Source organism: Bacillus rossius, chromosome 16, assembly GCF_032445375.1.
Source record: "Bacillus rossius redtenbacheri isolate Brsri chromosome 16, Brsri_v3, whole genome shotgun sequence".
Taxonomy (NCBI): domain Eukaryota; kingdom Metazoa; phylum Arthropoda; class Insecta; order Phasmatodea; family Bacillidae; genus Bacillus; species Bacillus rossius.
This window is the reverse complement of record NC_086343.1, coordinates 22,459,983-22,466,607: the sequence shown is the minus strand read 5'-3', so window position 1 is coordinate 22,466,607 and position 6,625 is coordinate 22,459,983.

The window sequence follows — 6,625 nt, the reverse complement described above, 5'->3', positions numbered from 1 at the left end:
AAAAATAACTACGTACTATCAAAATAACTCCATGCAATCCTCGTACTAGAATGAGTCCTAAAAAAAACTTAACCTTTCGTGGCTTTATGGCAATAATCATTTACTGTCAATATTACTCTTGCATATATTAAATTTACCAAAAAAAATTGCCTTTTCACCTTTTATTCATTTAATATTGCAAAACAAGAATCTTTGCTTTCCTGGTCACTACTACAATTATATTTTATAATTATACAGTCTTTCTCTGAACTGTACCATTTTATTCAGTATAAACAAATATGACCTTGCATTTCTTTTGTGACTACTAAACTCATTACCCCACATTTACATTTTTTTAACTACCTACTAAATACTTATTTATTCATTTTATAAATTTATTCCTTTCCCCCAATTATGTACTTCACTCCCACTCGTACCACAACTGCTACTATCGCTCCAAAACTCACTCTTGCTATCATTTGCATTTACACGATAATAGAGCTATGCCGTAATGAATAGGCAGAAGCAGATTTTGCCAATATTTAGTTAGTTTGGTGTTTCTGCCAATTCACAATAAGTCAATTTTCGGCAGATCTTAACAAAAGTGTCTTTCTTAACATAAAAATCCACCAGTACCCTTTTCACTTTTCGTACTACTACATACTTTGAACTCACATCATTTCTTAGCTATTTGTGCAAACTTTAACATTGTGTGTTTTAATCAAAGACTATAAGAAGAAGAAGAATGGTAAGTCAATGCTTTTTCCACGTACCCAGACTAAAATGTGACACTGCTGCCACCTACTGTATGTCCAAACAATCTCTGAAGTGCATTGTAGCGGTGGCTCAATGAACCAGCTGTGCCAACTACAGTCCGACGGTACTTTCAAATATTCGGCGGAAAATTTGAATGTGCTAATATAAAAATTAATGAAAAATAAATTATGATGCATTTTAACACTGTTTACGATATTTATAGCCAGAGAAGTTCAGACAAGGTTTTAATAACTGGAATAAAAAATTAACTGTACAAAAAACTGATGAAACTTTTGTCAGCATAAACATAATGAGATGTAACCCCATCACAACTTTCAAAATTTTGATTCTTTTATGTTTATGAATGAATGTACATACGTACCTATACATATACACTATTATACATGCACATACATGTACTTAGATTGCTGCAGTGATTTGAGTTTGATTTCATATTTTCAGTATTTGTTACAAACTGTTTAATACAGGAATCTATTAAATGAAATAAATTTCATTATGTTTATGTGTAAACTTTGCACCATATTATTCTCTGCAGTTTATTTTCTCTGCCATTTAAAGGCTTTATAGAAATTTGTCTTGAAATATATTTAACAGTATTAAAACGGAAAATAAATTTTTCATACGCCTACACATAACGTATTTACCCGCATATCGTAAGCAGATATTTAATTTAAAAAAAAGTAGTGTGACTTACGAGAATTTATAGTTTTGGATAAAAAAAAATTGTAATTGCTCCCCTGTGTTTTTAATAAGTATTTTACGAGTAAGTATAAATTGTTTATTCGTAATATCTGAGCAGTGCATGAAAAGCAATATAAATGGCGCCATTATGCTTCGCATTACTTATGTATCACTCCCTGTATGGTACATAGTCATACACACCTAAAAAATTTGTGTATACAAGGTTCTGTTTGAATTTTATTTTTTATTTTTAAATATAATTTTAGGCCTGCTATGGTACTGGTTAAGGCTGAATTTTCATTATTTCTTTACAGAAAATCACAAAATAGGTAAATTATAAAACAAAGTCAAGGAAATTTAATTACATATTTGTGTGAGCACCTTGACTAAAGCTCAAAATCAATTAGTTTGTGTGAGAGAGAGTGTGTGGTCATTCAACATGAGTCAGAGGAGAAGAGACAGTGAAATTCAAAATGAACCTAAATATTTATTAAAAATTTTCATAAATGATCTTGATATATATACACACACATACATGCTCATACAAAAAAAAAAGACAATATGTTTAATTTCATTCTGGATTAACAATAATAGGGTTACTCAAGATTGTGTGTCAAAAATTAGACAAATTTGGAGTCACAGTATATAATAATTTGGTGCAGATGGGGTTTTAACAAAATGTTTAAAAATATGTGAATAGGGTAACTTAAAAATGGCACTCACTAATGGGCCTAACAACTCTTCACAGGTTATCACGAATATTTAATAGTTATATTTTTAACTTAGCGCAGGAAAAAATATTATAAAATCTTTTCGGGTTAAAGAGAGACTTTTTTGATCAATCTTTCAGCAAACAATCAGACTTGTGACATTATTGTCACCATAGGTACTTACAAATCATGTATAAATTTTTATTTTGTTAGTTTCACAAAATATCTCGCTAAACAAGTCTAAAATGTCTTGCCTCATTTTGAACAGAGTGTAGTAAAGTTTAGAAAGTGGTTTTTATTTTAATTTGTACGCTCTTGTGTGAAAGACGCTCACAATTTTTTTTTTTACTGCATGGGAAGTGAGTCGACCCTTTTTTTTTTTACTAGGCAGAGGAAATAATTGCGTGAGCTGTCAAAAGATAAACAGTGCAACTGCAGTCTCTTGACAAGGGTGGTGGGGTCAGCCCGGTCAGTGTGTATTATCTACCTGAAAAACTTGCTGACAGTTCTCATTCATTTTTAACGGCCTGAGTGGTTCACTTTACACTGGAAACTTGGATAGCTGACACATCGGGTGAATTTTATGACCCCTTTAACAATTGCGTTACATCCAGCTTTCAACATATTCTGTGATAAAAAAAAATCTTCAAATTCTTCGAAATTTTTTTAATTTTCCCACAGAAAAAGTCTAAAAAATTTAGTCTCAGATTTCAACTTTGACTTTCCGAAGCTTTGCACACCCTTATTGTTTACAATTAGGGATGGGACGAATCCACATTTTGGTCGAATCCGAATCCTTGTTCGAATCCTCTGTGTTTGTCATTGAATCTCGAATCCCAGTCCCACACTAAACTTCACCACATGTTATTAAAAAAAATCACACATTTATTTTTAAATAATTACTTAGGCCTATGATGTATTAAATAAAATCACATGTGTATTTATAAAATTATAAAATAAGTGCATAGTGTATACACCTGATATAAAATATAGGCAAATAACCTCAAAAACCACACACATAAGTTTGCATCTGTCTAATTCTCTGTTAAATTAATCCTTCCTATGTGTTTCGTACTGAAACTGTTACCAGATAACATGAAAGTCAAAAACGATAGCCGGACGTCCGATGACGCCAGTACCAGATGAACCACTGAGTCTTTCCTGGTGGCCACCAGGATCGCTTGAGTTCATGGCAGCAAAATGGCACCATATTCGAATTTGAAGCGTCCAACACTTGGATTAGTTAACATAAATCTAGGGTAAGCACTATTTACAAATCCAACATACCGCCCACCAAAATGCATATTTTAAACATTTATTGGGCGGGCAACGGGCACAGCTTCACCACAGGCCGCAGAAAGGTGCCTCGTTGGGTCTTCACCTCAGCCACTCTCACTACACCATCTGAGCCAGGAAAAGTCTTCACAATACGGCCTAGCTTCCAGGACAGTGGTGGTAGATTCAGGTCTTTGATGAGAACCAAGGTGCCAACATTGATGATGTCTTGGTCAGTTAGGCTCTTGGGTCGTTGCTGCAGCTGTAGATAATCCTGGTGCCAGCGCTTCCAGAATGACTGATGCACCTGCTGGATGAGTTGCCATCGAGACAAACGATTTAGCTTGAGGTGGGAAAAATCTGGTTCGGGCACTAGTGCAGGAGGCCCCAAGACTAGAAAATGACTGGGTGTCAGAGCAGCCATGTCGTTTGGATTATTTGAGAGAGCACACAGAGGCTGTGAGTTGAGAATGGCCTCCACTTGTGTCATGAGAGAGTATAATTCCTCATAAGTGAGTACCTGAGCACCTACACTCTTTATGAGGAGAGACTTCACAGACTTTACACCTGCCTCCCACAGGCCTCCGAAATGTGGTGCTGATGGGGGATTGAAATGCCAGGTAACTTGGTGTTCAACCAGCGACTGAGCAAAGGAGTCATGTGTATCCTTGCTTGACATGAAGGCTCTTAGTCCAGTCAACAAGCGACTGGCACCGACAAAGTTAGTCCCGCAATCGCTGTGAAGGTCAGAGCATCGCCCCCGACGAGACAAGAAACGGCGAAAGGCAGCTATGAAAGCATCTGTCGTTAGATCAGAGGCCAGCTCCAAGTGGATTGCCTTGGTGGCAAAGCATACAAACAGGCACAAGTAGGCATCCTGGATACGGGCCTTCCGCAGTCGGGACATGGTGATTTTAAAGGGTCCAGCAGTCGACTCCTGTCTTGAGAAATGGCTTGGTCTGTGTGACACGATCGACTGGAATATTACCCATGGGTGGGTTTCGAGGCACAGGGCGAACTCGAAAGCATAAAGTACACTTCTTAAGCTGTTGACGAATGAGGCCCCGAGCACCTACAATCCAGAAGTCACGTTGCACAGCAGACTGTAGTATGGTGGGACCACAGTGCATCGGATGGATGTGAAGGTGGTCAATTATAAGGTCTGTCAATCTGTGGTGTTTGGGCAGTAGAATTGGATGTCGTTGGTTGTAAGCCAAGTCTGATAGTTCCCAACGTCCGCCCACCCTGAGGATGCCAGCAGGATTCAAGAAGGGAGACAGCTTGAAGAGTGGACCCCGATATGGTTGGTTATCTTGCAGAGCTTTGATATCAGATGCGAATGCTGAAGCTTGGGCTAAACGAACCCATACCATCATGGCATCTTTAAGCTCATTAGCATCTGGTGGACTATGGGGGGGAAGTTTCTTGAAGCGCAAACGTTGCACAAAGCGGAGACAGTAGGCAGTAATGCGTTTGACCTTGCTTAAAGATGAGAACCTTTCCAGCAGCGTAGTGTCTGCCAGAGGGTTGACACTATGCAAGGTAAAGATCCGTTGTTCCATCACTGTTTCGTCCATGCTGTCCATCAAGCCGGTGAGTTGTGGCCATTCCTCTGGTGGCTTATACAGCCATGATGGACCGGTCCACCACAGCGAGTGGTCAGCTATCTCACTTGGAAACAAGCCCCTAGAGGCACAATCAGCCGGGTTGCTGTCTGACAACACATGATTCCAGTGCTTTGCTGGGACAAGGTCATGGATTTGGCCGACATGATTTGCAACAAAAGTTGTCCATTTATGGGGTGATCCATGGATCCAGTGGAGGACAACTGTAGAGTCTGTCCAGGCAAATATTTGGTCTAGGTTCACATGAGGTCCATAATTTTGCAAGATTCTATGCATTGTGCGAGCAACCAGCAAATCACCACAGAGTTCCAGGCAAGGCAATGACACTCTTTTAATTGGGGCTACCTTTGACCTTCCAACCAGAAGGTATACAGATACTGAGCCATCAAGTGAAGTGGCTCTGAGATAAACAACTGCCGCATAACCTTGCTCCGAACTATCAGAGAATCCATGGATCTCTAGTAAGAGTTCTCTTTGGGTCACTGGGACAAATCTTGAAATAGTGATGCTAGCCAGACTAGGAAGCTCTCGCTGGAACCGCTGCCACGTTGCAAGGATGTCGGCAGGAGGAGGGTCATCCCAATCTATGCATCGAATCCACAAGTGCTGAATGAGGCATTTTGCAAGCAGGACCACAGGTGACAGCCAACCTAGAGGGTCAAATATTCGCGCCAAGTCGGACAGTATGCTCCGCTTCGTAGCTGTCGAGGAAGTAGGTTGAACATTGTAAGCAAATGCATCCACTTCAGATTGCCACTGCAGACCCAATATTTTGACGGTGGGAAGTCCACAAGTGTTGTCCAAGGGGAGAGCCTTGCTGCCCTGCACCAAGTCTTCGGAAAGCCAAGAGAGCAGAGATAAATCATTACTGGCAAATTTTCGCAACTGAAAACAGCCAGCCTTGAGGAGGTAAATTAACTCTCTTTGCAATCAGATAGCCTCACGTACATTGGGTGCTCCAGTTACAACATCATCAACATACGTGTATTTTAGGAGGACTGATGATGCCAGAGGGAATCTATCTTTCTCATCTGCAGCCAGTTGATGGAGTGTGCGGATAGCAAGGTAGGGTGCAGATGACACGCCATAGGTCACAGTGTTGAGCCTGTACTCACAAACTGGATCATCATCAGACGGTCGCCACAGAATTCGTTGACAGTTCCGGAATTCCTCTTGAACTAGAATCTGACGGTACATCTGTCGTATGTCAGCAGTAAATGCAACTGCATGATCTCGAAATGAGAGAAGAACGTCAGCTATGTCTCTCTGCAGTTTGGGTCCCGTAAGTAATTGATCATTCAGAGAAGTTCCTTTGCTGTCCTTGGCCGATGCATCAAAGACCACACGTAACTTTGTTGTACTACTGTCTGGTTTCAAAACTCCGTGATGAGGAATATTAAACGACGGTGTAGTCAACTGGGGTTCTTGAACCATTGACATATAACCCTGGTCAACGTAATCTGACATAAATTCTACATAGGATGCCTTAATGAGGGTTTTTGTTCATCTTGCGTTCAAGGTAGTGAAAACGCTTGAGTGCTTGAACACGTGATTCCTCAAAATGAGGTGAAGGCTCCT